Source organism: Palaemon carinicauda, unplaced genomic scaffold (assembly GCF_036898095.1).
Source record: "Palaemon carinicauda isolate YSFRI2023 unplaced genomic scaffold, ASM3689809v2 scaffold386, whole genome shotgun sequence".
NCBI lineage: Eukaryota > Metazoa > Arthropoda > Malacostraca > Decapoda > Palaemonidae > Palaemon > Palaemon carinicauda.
Genome location: NW_027171530.1, coordinates 59157 through 74043, shown reverse-complemented (window position 1 = coordinate 74043; position 14887 = coordinate 59157). Strand labels below are relative to the sequence as shown.

The following is a 14887-nucleotide window of genomic DNA, read 5'->3' as shown; positions in this document are numbered from 1 at the left end:
TGTCGGTATGTGCGTTAGAATTAACGGCATACCTAGTATTGCGTACAGGATTGTAGTCTAGGAAGACATGAAAGCAAAGGATGGTCAAAATTAAGAAAAGTCTTATGCGACATGCATAAAGAACTATGGTGACTGAATGACAATGTCAGAGATTAATATCTAGTGCAGGAATAAAAAATTCAATAGACAGAAAGTCTATGTCCAACAAATCAAGATGAACTTCAGCAGCTGAAGACCAGACGGAAGAAAAAAACTCAAAACAAGGCAGAATGAAAGATTTAAAACACTTCTTCAGAATAGATTGATCACCGAAAATCTGAAAGACTTTCTCAATAAGACTAGTTTTTGTACAACTGACAAAGAAACAGACCAAATGTGTTTCTCAAAAGTAAATTTGTAATCAAGGAAAAAACACTTTAAAAGGGATTTTGACGTAGGAAAAATCTATTTTTGGGCTCGAGCCATGTCGTCCTGATGGAAGTTCCCTTCAGCAACTTTCTACTGGATAATATTTCTGCGATTGATATTATAAGAGAATTACTGTCGGGTATCACGGGGTTCCAACTCCCGTAGCGACTATCCGAAAATATCTTGTATAATCAGGGACGTATCCTAAGATAACTATAAATATCTGCACCCCAAATAGACCTTTCCCCCACTAATCCTCTAAGGGGAAGGATAAGTGAGGTGCCGTTACATATATCTCCTTTCGGTGCTCCCATACGACCCTGCCACTTCATTCCACGTCGCAGCTGAGCTACTGTGAAATAGAAGCCTCCAACAAACAAAGGGGTGGGAGAAAAAAGAAGTAACGGGCGGCCCATCAGGACGACATGGCTATCTCACCCGAAAATAGATTTTTCCTACGTCAAAATCCCTTTTTTGGGCACGAGCCAGGTCGTCCTGATGGAAATGTACCAGAGAATTATCTATACTCGGTGGGAGGCTTTGCATAAAAGACCTTGAACCAAAAAATTGCTCCCCACCTAAGTGACGAAACAAGTATTAATCTCTAAACCTGGGAACCTTTAAAGGAAATGATGAAGTGCATTTTCCCTTTTTCCCTGAAGCAAATACTTTTGTTTCCTCATTGCTAATAACAAGCTGAAGGAGTGCCCTAGGATGCATTGTGGGCTACGTCGTTGCCGCGGAGTAGATAACACCCCCTCAACCACCACATTATGATGCGTCTCCTCCAATTGCTTCATTTAATGCCTGAAGAAAACCTAAGTGGACTTCCAACCAGTATATGTCTGCAGTCCCTCAAGTCATATACTGGAAAAAGTTCTAGAAAGAAGCAACATCTTACAAGCCGGGCCCTCTTTTCACGGAAAGTAAATAATTTTATTTCGTAAGTGGTTTACTGTAGAGACAAATCAAATCCCACTGTATTCTTTTAAAACAAAAGACTTACCCTTAAACTGCACTGCTCTCAGCAAATACACTTTTGGACAGTGTATTAGACCAAGGAAAGGATCACCATGAAGGGGAATTATTTTCCATAGACCCCAAGGTGAAAAGGGAAGTTCAATTTTTTTTTCCGAAAAGCGGGTCCAGGGTATAAATTAACCTCGCCATTTTCCACAAATTCAATATATTTCTCGTCTCTAGATATCGTTACAAAGTCGCTAACCCGAGCATCGGAAGCCATCGTAATTAAGAAGATGACTTTCTGAGTGGGATTCAGAATAGTAGCCTTTTGATTGCCATGTCCGAAGTGAATTGCAAATCTTTGTCCAAAGACCAAGAGATAGGCTTCGGTAGAGCCAACAGCCGTAGCCTTGCACAAACCTTCAGAACTTTGTTGAAGAGATCCAAGTAAAATTCGACATCAAAGGCATATAATATAGATCTAGTGAGGGCCGAAGTGTACGACGAAATCGTAAAGGAGGCTAGACTTTTAAACATGCAAAGCAAGCTTGAAAGTTACACAAAATCCATAATAATCAACCCTGGATTTATGTCTGACATATTTGATCCATCTGGTCTATGACGTTTCATACAGTCATGGTTCTAGACGACTCATAGTTTCCACAAATACCCACTCCTCACGTTGAATTTTCAATTCCATTCCCAGGAATAAGGTGAAATCAAATATATGAGGATTGAACGATCGCCATGATGAAGCATAGACAATCCCCTGCTGTCCATCCTTAGACAGAATCGAGTTAGTCACGGCATGAGTTGGGATTCAAATCTGTGACAATGGGAAACCTGTTGCACATTGGCTACCAAAGAGTCACCAGCCGCCATCCCTTGAAAGATCTACGCCTGTCAAAAACCTCCACGAGGAGGTTTAACAGTGGAAACAGGTAAATCGTCGTCCAATGACTCTCATCCAGGGACATTGACGAACTTTAATGTCCATGCCCACTGCTGCTTGAACCCCTTTCGGTGCTACTTAGCAGGGAAATATCATGCTGAAGCTCATTGCAAACAGATCCACTGTAAGGCCAGAGATTTGATCTCGCTGATCCAACGTAAAGGTTATCATTACATGGTTAAATTAAGGAGACCTCAATTCTAGTCTGTTGAATCAGTATACTATAACTCTGTTAACGAGGTTTAAGTGGATATGAATGTTCTCCTTCAGGTATAAGTTCATGAGGGAAGAGAAGACTGCCAGGGACTCCAAAATATTGATGTGGTATTGGTAAAATTTCTGAGACCAACAGCTTTTCACTTTCTTGGGTGGGTTATGACCCACCTAACCTCCCACCGAGGCGTCCAAACAGTGTCACTACTAGAGGAGGAAAACGCACTGTGAAAGACTTCTGGCAGTGAACCATGGTCTAAGTTGCAAGAAAACCGTGGTCGTCTTCTGATGGTCAGGAAGAGGTCAAGGGATTCCGCAGAAAATACCTTGCCCAAAAGATAGTCAGTGTTGCCGTCACCAGTGGCAGCACAGCCGTAAAGCCCTGTCCACACGATCGGGCAAACAGTGATACCAGGCCACAAGTTAGTGAAAATGAGGGTTGAAGACGCCAGAAGTCACCCAACGGATTCGCCGTCGAAGAAAAAATTTGCCATCATGGTACAAAAATTGCAGTTAGTAACTGCACACTTACGTAACAGCATTGCCATCTCCCAAGGCTCTTCCTAAAGCAGAGGCATAAGAAAAATCCCCTATACGAGGCTTCATCTGCCGTCAGTAACGGTAGTGTTGGTAAGAATGGCAGCAAAGTCAGACAACTATACTTCCCACAGAAACATCATGCAATAAGCAAAGGTTGTGGCGGTATAGGCCATACTGCCTTAAATAGCGATGTATCACGATCGTGTGCCCAAGAAAAGGAATGAGGTTGGAGACGACTAAGCCCTAAGTACCGGCAATGCCGTCAGTCTGATAACTTGCTCTTACATAAAGGGGTATGCTGACGGGTCTGAAAGACCATAACCCCAAAGGGATTAGGCCTCACCACAACAATAGCAAAAACACAGCATTATAAATAAAATTAAGTTCAGCATCAGTAACAGGATTGATTGATTGATTGATTTAAGGTAGTAACAGGAAGACTCACCATGGAGAAACTTTACTACATCTAAAATTCTCATAGGCTAGGATACGGCAGCACACAACTGTCAGTGCACCAGCAGGAAAAAACTCACCCTTCGCAAACGGGAACATGATAGAACTACCTTAAGCTAACATGAGAACATATGAATGAATATAGCATAATGGACCAACGAACACGCCGTCGAAGGATAGGCTAGGCCTGGATACGAGAAGTCAAAAGAAAAATCCCAGGGGCTAAAAGAAAAGGCAGTAAGAGTCAGCGAACCGACTACACAAGATAAGTGAGCTCACCCTTTGCAAACGGGAACTCCAAAAAACTGCGCCTTCCTAGCCTTGAGAAAATTCAGAAGCTTGTAGCACGGTCAGAGTACCGAGAAACGCCAACAAGTGGGACAAAAATCTCAGAGTCTAGCATGACCGAGTAAAAATCTCATCACCCTTTGATTGCAAAGGGTGTTACCTAAAAATTCAACAAAGATGGTAAGAAGACACACCTCCTGGCTGTTCTAGTTTAAGAACAAGGGCCTCATGATCAATATGGCCAAAAGCAGCACTAAAATTAAGGCCAATCATACAAATTTCCTGAAAACAGGGATTTTTGTATATCATTGGAAATTGTAAGAACATCACATGCTCCAAGCCTTTGCAAAAGCCAATTGTAAACTAGGGAACAGAAAATTACCTTCAGCAAACCTATTTAGAAGTTTTTCCAAAAGGCACTCGAAGTGCAAAAAGAAACACCTCTTGCGGAAAATAACAATATTGGAGCTATGAAATCAGCAGACTTTTAGAAAAACAAAGGAAAAACACCACTTAGGTCTACATCTACATGATCAAAGTCCACGAGGGTTTTAATTTCAAGAGACCGAAAACAAATTTGTTAGGTTAGCCTCAGGAAAACAGTAATGAAGACGAGACAGTTTCTTATTATTCTGATTACTGTCAAACATCAGCCAAAAGAGTTGCCTTTTTGTTTGGGCAGTTTGTGATGGAGCCATCTGGTTTAAGTAAAGGAGGAACTATTACGTCTACACCAAAGAGTGTACATTTACAGGTAGCCAAACAGTTGTGTTATTGGGATGTACCAAAAGGGTTTCTTTTATGATTAAATTTTATTACTTTTCAGTTGAAGCATAACAGTACTTAGCCGAAGTTATTAAATTTCAAATATGATCTGTTACCCTTCCAAATAAGAACGTCTACAATCATCATTGAACCAGTTTGTCTTTAACTCCGTACTTCAGCACAAGAGAAGAGATATGCCTATCAATTACGTTGATTAGATTCTCATTCAAAAGAATAACAGGCTCAACACTTCTATACAAATGTGTTCAATTCAAATGCAATCACCCAAAATACCATCTCAGCCTGCTTGAGATTTTATATACATCTTACACAACACACCAGGGACTGGCTGCTCAGTCCTAATCATTAACGAAATCAAGGCATAATCAGACGTTCCAACTGGAGAACCAACCTTACTTGCCACAACACCAGGGAAGTTTGTGTAAAGTAAGTCCAAGAAGTTATCAGACCAGTGATTACCTTCACTTATGATCTACTCACAGACTGATTCAGAGGTAAAGTCCAAACCTAAACCATAATCAGTAGGAGAAACAGAATTTAACCATTCCCTATGGCAAGCACTGAAATATAGGACCTAAAGCCCCATAATCATGATGATTAAGCCAGGAATCTTCACAGTAAGGCATAGCAAAGGAAAACCAACTTGATATGAAATGAAGCTGTTGCCAAAACCCTTTCTGAAGTAAAATTTCTGCAAAAATTAAGATTTGTCGCTGCCTTACAATAGGAACACTAACCTTCAGGACTTTCATATAGACTTTGATCAAATTCTTTGTGAAATTTTTATGTCAAAACTCTTAACAAGAAATGACATAGCATTTTTAGAGAAGACAATTTGGAATTCTACTGTAATACCAGAAAAATAAATTAGGAACACTACTTCTAATGTTCAAAGATTTTGCCAAATAATCTGGGACAATAAATCTGTTTTCTGATAATCTCTCATACTTTTCCAAGAGAGAATTTGAAAGAATTGTGGCAAACTCTTAGTCCCAAAATAATATTTAGCTCTGAAATAGAGCAAATGAGTTACCTTCATTTTACGTTCCTCAAACCCTACATAGAAGGCATTGCTTGGAGTTCATTTAAGCAATTAGCTCAAGCCAACACTAACAGGATGTGTTTTACCAATGAAAACTTTAATCAAAAGTTTTTTCAAAGGTTAAAAGTTGAACCTTTAAATACTGTGAAACTACGGACACATCAAAAATCCCATAAATTAGACATGACTACTGGAGGTCCTGCAATACTAAAAAGCACTAAATACACACACCATAATACCTGAAAAGACGAGATCTAATATCAAATACTCAAGTACGGAATTATGCATGGATCTGTATCCCTTAACAGCCGAAATTTCAATGTTTTCACAAAAAAGAGAACGTAAAAATTTACTCATCATTCAAATTAGTTTTTTTCAAAAATAGCCAACTATCCAAGAGTGTAAGAAAAAAAATAGAAAATTGTCCAAAAAATGTCAAAATATGGACAATCATCCAAGAAATCTGTCAAAAAAAATTGCCAATCATACCAAAAATGCAAAAGAATGGCCAATACTCCAAAAAAAATAATGGCCAATCATCCAATACCTGTCAAAAAGTAGCCAATCATCTAGGTATAAAAGAACTCTCGGGCAATGATTCCTCAACCATTCTGAAAGAGAGGCCATCATCATGGTGAACACTTGAAGGTCTGCCCGAGAATGAAACATTGCACTAAAATTGGTAAATCTTTGAACCACTGATGAAACGAAGATATTTCCATGAATTGTGGAAGTATGAGAAAATATGCATCTAGGAGTCCGTTGAAAACACCAAGTCTTTTCTCTTTATCACCCCCAAGAAGAGGGAATTTCAATAGCAAACTTTGTGAGAACTGTAATCATTTTGAGGGCCAAGACATCTACAACTTGTTTTAACCCCCTCAATCTTTTGAGGTCTTGGGTATAACCCGTTGCAAATTCCCAGATAAATTACATAATCTTGTTTCAAAATCTGTGCCAATGCTGTATTGCTAGATAATTCTGAAATAGGGCTGGTTCCTTGGACAAAGGAGAATTGGAGCCTGGAGGGATCAGGTAGACTCTTTTGACTACAGCTAGCAATCCAGGATTGGGACAAAGGCCATCCCAAACATGAGAAACTATTCCTCCGGTAGGGCTTTGCAAAGAAGGACAACCAAACTGTTCTCTCATAAGATCTGGAGTCTAGTTAGAAACTCTTCTGGAATGCCTAAGAGTGGAATCCTGATATACCTCGGATACAAGAGGATTTCCTTTGGGTACAATTCCAAGACCGTCAAAGCAGACTAAAAGTCGGAGACTTGGATATCATTAGAAAGTGACTCGTAGTATCACCAAGTATTGGTACCCACTCGAGCAACTACTTATATACAAAATAAGACTCAATATAAGGGAAAAATAGAAATATTAAATATTTCTGCGCCTCACTGTCCCAAGCATAAAGACAATTATTTTCATCTCTTAATCACCAAACATACAAAGGTTGTTGGTACAGCCTCAGTAGTCCTATCTTAAAACAATTTTATATAAACAGGTCAGATAATCCAAAACCAAATTAAAATGTTCTTCCTATAATACTAAAAATAACTCCTACTTCATAATCAGAAAAGTAGAGTATTTCATTTCAAGAAAGCTTAGATTGATTGATTGATTTAAAGTTTTCAGGCATCCTGACATCTGAGGTCATTGACGCCGGTAACATTTAATTAATGTATACAAAAATAAAAAATAAAATAAAATAAAAAATAAAAGTATTCAGTTTGTCATAAAAGTTAAATATTTTTCAGAAGACCTGCTTCTGAAATAAATCTAAAAATGCCACTTGCATGGTAGGACACATCATTTCCAAGAATCTTGGCAAGGATGAACCTGCCACCCTCACCTCAAGCCTCAAACAAATATCTATTCCTCAAGTTGTTATAATTGGGGCATTCGGTCAACAAATGCCTTACTGTTAGAGGTACTAAACAGTCGTCACAATACGGTTGGTGTTGGCCCTTCAGCAGAAACTTGTGTCAACCAAGTGTGACCGATACGGAGACGACAAAGAGATGTCTCCCATTTTCGGGGCATCATATTATACCTCCAAGGAGATATGTCATTTGTTACCTCTCGCATTTTATTCCCATCTAGGCTTTCCCATTGCTGTTACCATTTATTGCAACCCAATTTCTTGATGTCAGGTAAGAAATCATTACAGGGAATGGGATACCTTCTTGGCAGCAACTCGGATGCAGCCTTCTTAGCCAGTGAATCTGCCTTCTCATTCCCAGACACACCTACATATGCTGAAACCCAACAAAATTGAACTGTTATACCTCTCCGTCCAATAATAAAAAGCCATTCTAAAATCTTTAAAACTAAAGGGTTATTAGAATTAAAAACTTCTATAGCTTGAAGGACACTTCTTGCATCATTAAAAATTGTAAAATTACCCTCCTTCTCCAACGCTATTTTCTAAATAGCGGTTAATATGCCATACAGTTCGGCAGTAAATATGGAAGCGGTCAGAGGAAGTGCACTTCTACAATTAAAACCATTACTATGTACTCCAAATCCAACGCCAGCATCAGATTTGGAGCCATCAGTATGTTCATTAAAAAGATACCTGGCTTCTAGGTCTGAAATTCTTATCTCCAATAAAATATTTACAAAAAGATATCTCTGGTAACTTCCATGGAGGCATTGATGATACCTTAAATGGAAGTACCTTATTTCTAATTATATCCAGACTATTTAATAATCGTTTCACCCGAAAGCCATAAGGTTGAGGAGATTTTGGGTGCAACTCAAAGTATGATGCGTGTCTTACAAGGCTTGCAGTCTGAAAGGCTAGAGAGTTAGGGAGTCTTTGCAATCTAAACTAATACCGAATAATGGAAGACATTCGGTAAAGGTCTAGAGGTAACTCTCCAGCATAGACAATCTAATACCTGCATGATGTATCGAATCTAATATTTTTAACCGGCTTGGGGTGGCTGAAGAATGTATTTCACAACCATAACTAGTTTTGGAAAAAATCAAGGCCTTGTATAATTTTAAAATAGTATTGCGGTCTGCCCCCATGATGTATGGGACAATACTTAAGATATTCAGAGCTTCAACACTTTGCTTTTAACGCTTTTAAGTGAGAAACCCATGTAAGCCTACAATCAATTATCAAACCTAAAAATTTAGCTTCTCAAGAAAGCTTAGAAGTAACTACTACTTAAGCATCTGCAAAGTAGAGTATTTCAAAAAACTTAAGAGTAACTCCTACTTAAAAGTCAGAAAAGTAGAGCATTTCAAAAATACTTCCTACTTTATTAACCAAAAACAGCATTTGTTTAGAGAGGCAACTTCCAAACTGAAAATTTAAAGACGTCTATTGGCATAAACAATTGGCTCAAGAACGGGGATTAAATCAATCTAGAACAAGCTTTGGTTTATGATGATTACTATTATTATTATTATTATTATTATTATTACTATCCAAGCTACAACCCTAGTTGGAAAAGCAAGATGCTATAAGCCCAGGGGCTCCAACAGGGAAAAATAGCCCAGTGAGGAAAGGAAATAAGGAAATAAATAAATGAAGAGAACAAATTAACAATAAATCATTCTAAAATAAGTAACAACGTCAAAACAGACATGTCACATATAAACTATTAACAACATAAAAAACAAATATGTCATAAATAAACTACAAAAAGACTCATGTCCGCCTGGTCAACAAAAAAGCATTTGCTCAAACTTTGAACTTTTCAAGTTCTACTGATTCAACCACCCGATTAGGAAGATCATTCCACAACTTGGTAACAGCTGGAATGAAACTTCTAGAGTACTGTGTAGTATTGAGCCTCGTGATGGAGAAGGCCTGGCTATTAGAATTAACTGCCTGCCTAGTATTACGAACAGGATAGAATTGTCCAGGGAGATTTGAATGTAAAGGATGGTCAGAGTTATGAAAAATCTTATGTAACATGCATAATGAACTAATGATTTGTCTTAAATAATTTGGAAGTTCTTTGTGGTATAGAAATCCTCAACGCTAATGAGAATTAAAAGTACCAATATAACTTTGCACTTGAGATGGCAAGTTATTTCAACATTCTAGGCTAGAGGTGTAAGAATACTACCACGGCACATCCTGCGTCTCTGAGAAAGCGACTGAAAGAACAGTTGCTACCCTGCAGTCTTGCTTTGTAGCAAAACGTTTGGCCCACTGCCAATAAATGTGGAACTGCTGCCATCCATTCAGTTGGACTATTTAGTTATAGGTTAGAGACACTGCCAATAACTGTGGTTGATGACTGCAACGGCACGCTATCGTAAAAACCTCTGCCAAATTATAGAGTGCATCAGACCACCAATGCCTTCACGTTGGGATAACGGTAAGATAGAAGATAGTTAATTCATAGATTCTATCCGAAACAAAAATGCAGAATCAAGTGTATAAATCTTAGAAATAGCAGTCTCCGAAGACTTGGAAGGAGAAGCAGTCTTAATTTATGTTACTTATTTGATTACTTTTTTCTAAGAGTTTATGTAAGAAACATACCACCTCATATTCTGTTCCGGCCTATTTTCTTTTTTTTTTTTCATTTACTTGTTCAGAAGGATGACCAGAGACAGTACCTTTAAACTGGTCTTCTTGTTTGTTTACTCCATTGCTATGAATTTATTTTAAAGACTCATTTCATCTGTTAAGCTACTAGATATACAATTACCCAATTTGATTAACACATGGTGAGCTAGTGGCTGAGCTTGCAAGCACCTGAAAGTACAAAAACACGATGCAACAGATGCTATGGCAAAAGTTTCAAGATACATCCGGTGCTAAAGGAATCGTACGATAAGCCAACACAGCTAGACAGGAAATATGAGGTTGCTTAAAAGCACTTACTTACGCAAGTGGAAGGATATTAGGATCTCTGTCTCTGCCTCACAATCCAGTTGCAGAAGACGAGAATTTTGCATTAGAAGGGTCAAAACTAAATAATGAATCAGAAACTGCGAGAGGATCACAAATCTGCAATGTGCTATACACCATCAGAACCCTTACTACATAGAACACTAGAACATCCACATCTGACTTTAGAAGTCAGGTTAGGGTCTGAAACACAACAGGTTACTTCAGAATGGTTGCCTTTAATTTTAGACTTGCTGGACTTCTGAGATTTCACGAAAGAAGCAAATAAAATTAAGAGCTGTGAGGTTCATCACTAACAAGATAAAGAGCTGGATTTCCCCCTGAACCAAAAGCAAATTTCCTTTTCCGGCTTAAAATTTCAATTTGGTCAGCAACTACAGAAACATACTTTTCCACGAGAGGCCTTGACAATCATCACAATGATTATTCAAATCGCAGTACTGTTCATGACAGAAAGCAAGAGAGTATGCGGATCATGATCACCCAGAAACTCTTCCCTGAATAATTTATGCTGTAGTATTAAACCCAGATTAAGACATCTCTAAACAGAGCTAAATCAGCCATGTCTGATTATTACAGGCCCCTAAATTCTTTATAGTGGTCAGCATCCCATCCCCATATCTGATGAGAAACGCTAGCGAAAAATTAAAAGACGAAACAAATTAATGACCCCTGGCACACATTCCATTATCATCAGGAAGCAAGGCGAAGACTGAAATCCCGCAAAAACTTTGCAACAGTGGATGGGCCATAACCAAACCGGGCTGCTGCTCACAGGCTACAAAAGTCGGGAAAGTGATCGACGGCCATCCAGTGCAGAATAACCCTCACCAGGAAGGACTGGGTAACCCTAAACAGAGCAAGGGTGAAACTGTGCAACCCTAGAGATAACCACCACAGATGGAAATCATCCATCAACCCTGAATGTCCATGTGGGGCAACAATATAAACAATGGAACACATCCATTGAGGGCACCCACTGGGCCCTCATTGCTCGGATCAAGACCTCAAGGGAAGCAATTGAAATGCCCTCCCGTTGGTTTTTGTTTTTGGCACGATAATATGCATACATACTGTACATATACCAAGGTAATCCCCCCAATTTTGGGGGGTAGCCAACATCAAACAAATGAAACAGAAAAGGGGACCTCTCCTCTCTATGTTCCTCCCAGCCTGACAAGAGCCTCGACCGTGTTCGGCTGGTACTGCTAATAATATATGATGATCAAAACCAAAAAATCTGAAATGGTAACTGAAAGACACTACTATGTGGCTAGCACAAGCCATCGGTTCGCTCCAGTCTCATCACTTTACTGAAAGAATAAAGCCTATTGAGAGGAAATCAGGAAATTCTTTAAGTTTTAGGGGTTGATGAAATTAAGCTTCCAGAGAGAAGCAATTTGAACATCAGGAGAAGTTCATAAAAAATTAATCCGTTTTGATATACATGTTGTTAAATGATAAAACTTAATTATCAACCTAAAAATACCATAAATCAAGTTAACATTGAATACTTGGAATAAAAACAAAAAGCAATCATGTGTGTTCCATAAATTTTGCCCATACTTAATTGGTAAAATAAAATGGTATCTGATAACTTTTGAACAAGAATTAAGTAATTTTGTTAAATTTAATCTAAGAATTTGTAATGAATTTGACACTGAGATTTGACAAATTATTTTTGAACAGATATTTACTAATTTTGATAAATTTATACTAAAAGTTCTGAATAAGACATTTTGGATCAAGAATTTAGAATTTCTGAAAACCAGAAACTTGGAATTTTCCTAGCAATATAAGAACTTACTTATTGAAACCCCATTTACACGATTACTATTTTGATTAAAGTTTTTGCTAATTACCGCTAATTTGACAATAGATTTGTGTCTTTCTAAATATAGTTTGAAATCATGTATACAATATAAAACTAAGAGATCAGTTCTTTGGCTTTCACATACAATCCTTCAACATCAAATACATATAACATTGATTGAGTCATTTCTTAACATTTAATCTATAGAATAGACTTGATACCATAAAGAAATTCAACCATTATTTTCTCTAAAACCTGAAGAACTTCTTAATGAAGTAGTACCTCAGGTTACGGGTCATTGAATACTAGCAAATCAGGATATGAGAATACATACAAAAATACAAGGCACTTCCCCAATTTTGGGGGGTAGCGGACATCAACAAACTAAAATCTAGAGACAAATGGGCAGTTTTTATGAACAAGTAATAAAGATACCAGTATTAAATTTGTCTCTAGATAGGTTTATCAAAATTAAATCCGTATAAAAAAATAAACAATGACCAAGTTTTCATAAAACGTAAATTAAGGGATTCACAGTTAGCAATAGAGAATGTTATTCAAGAGAACGATATTTTACCAGAATTATTGTGGAGGGAGGTTCTCCTCTCATTCAGTAACCCAAACACTCTCGCTCCTCTCATAGCCACCTCAAGTCAACCAACCATAACTCTCCTCGAAGATAAAATGCAACTTGAATCAATTCTATTTTCCATTGCAAATTAGTGCAATTTTGAAGGGTAGCCGACATCTAAGAAATGAAACCAAAAAGGGGACGTCTCCTCTCTATGTTCCTCCCAGCCTGAAATATAAAGAAAATTCATCAAAAAGGTCACTACTGTACCTTCATTTCTGCAACTATCAGAATTTAGTATAAATTTATCATATGACAATAGTAAAAATGCTTTATTACCAAGCTGATAAAACTTGAGTGGCTGCCTCTGAGTGAACCAAATTAATATCCTGTCACATTAACAATTCAAGTAAACAGACCACAAAGTTTATCCCCAACCCTCCCCCCCCTCTCTTCACTACAAAACCATTAACATTTCTTCTTTCCCAGTGCTATTCTTACTTTAACCCTTTTACCCCCAAAAAGGACGTACTGGTACGTTTCACAAAACTCATCCCTTTACCCCCTGGACGTACCGGTACGTTCTTGCAAAAAACTGCTATTTAAATTTTTTTTTTTGCATATTTTTTATAATTTTTGGAGAAACTTCAAGCATTTTCCAAGAGAATGGGACCAACCTGACCCCTCTCTGACGAAAATTAAGGCTGTTAAGAGCAATTTAAAAAAATATACTGCAAAGTGTGCTTGAAAAAAAATAACACCTGGGGGTTAAGGGTTGGAAAGTTACAAATAGCCTGGGGGTAAAAGGGTTAACAGAGGCATTCTCCTCTTCCATCAAAACCTCTTCTCTCCATCTCATCCTTCACCTTATCTCGTCATCTAATTCTCTGTTTCCCTCTTGATCTTCTCCCCCTTTACAGGTTCCTGCCAAGCCCTTCCCACTCCCTCCCCACCATCCTTGCTCAACACGTGGACAACATTTCAGTCCTGACACAACATACTGTATATCATTCAATGACTTAAATAGATTGAAGAGTACAAAAAACTGAATGACCAAATACTATAAGACCATTGCAAAGAAAACTGTTTGACATGCTCATTGTTTACTATAACTTCCAAATATCAAAGGGTAGTTTATCAAGATTATAGGAAAATATGATAGCACAGAGATCATAAAATAGGTAGTACTATTTTGAACATTAATCTTGTCTATTAAAATGTCTGATTAGAATGAGGTTTTTCTCATAAAAACCTATAAGGTTGTCTTAGATGGCAAGAAAAAAAGAATGTCTAGGAAAAATTAGCAATAGTGTGCCCTTTTAAATGAACATTGATATTTTTTGTATCAACGTGAGAATACTGTATCTATTCAAATAAAATTTTTTTACATACATTACTCAATTGCAACAGTATTTTTCATAATTTCAAATATATTTCTTTTTTTAGACAAGTAATAAAAACCTAAGATCTTGATTGATTCCTGTGGGAGAATTCTATCTGTTAATATTAGGGTTGGACTTATGATTTTTCTCCACATGGCCCAGCATTGCAGAGAGAGGACCATTCTAAACTGGGGTGCAATAAGGCAAAAACACATGTATTAAACTGCGAGGTAAAATTTCAAGGTAGGTCAGATAGAAAGATGGGGAGGAAAAGCAAGAAAAGAGGTCAATATGAATAAAAATAAAGGGGTACAGTTATGGATAGAGGAGATAAAATGAGTATCTACTGTACCTAGATATTAGCTCAGTATAAATGTCTACGAAGTATGGCCATAACAGAACGTCCGCTTGTAGTCGTATCTCACTGGCTATAGCTTACACCTGAAAGATAAATGAGAAAATCAGAACACTGGAATAGTAGGGGTCAACTGCATGGATAATACCTATGATTTAAAAACAACAGAATAAAATGCAGATCGCAACTTTTAAAGGTTTTTTGCATACATCCCTCAGTTCTTTCTCTAA

General features: G+C 37.7%; 1 long non-coding RNA gene across 2 annotated transcripts in view; it reads right to left on the bottom strand.

Annotated features, from left to right (window-relative positions):
- Positions 1 to 12637: 12637 nt before the first annotated feature.
- The window catches only part of LOC137636775 (uncharacterized), a 47135-nt gene continuing 44885 nt past the window's right edge, over positions 12638 to 14887 (bottom strand). For both annotated transcript variants that reach the window (XR_011043216.1, XR_011043215.1), the window contains 2 exons: positions 14655 to 14743; positions 12638 to 13148 (listed from right to left, as the gene is read on the bottom strand). This is a non-coding gene — a long non-coding RNA (uncharacterized lncRNA). The remainder of the gene's footprint in view (positions 13149 to 14654; positions 14744 to 14887) is intronic.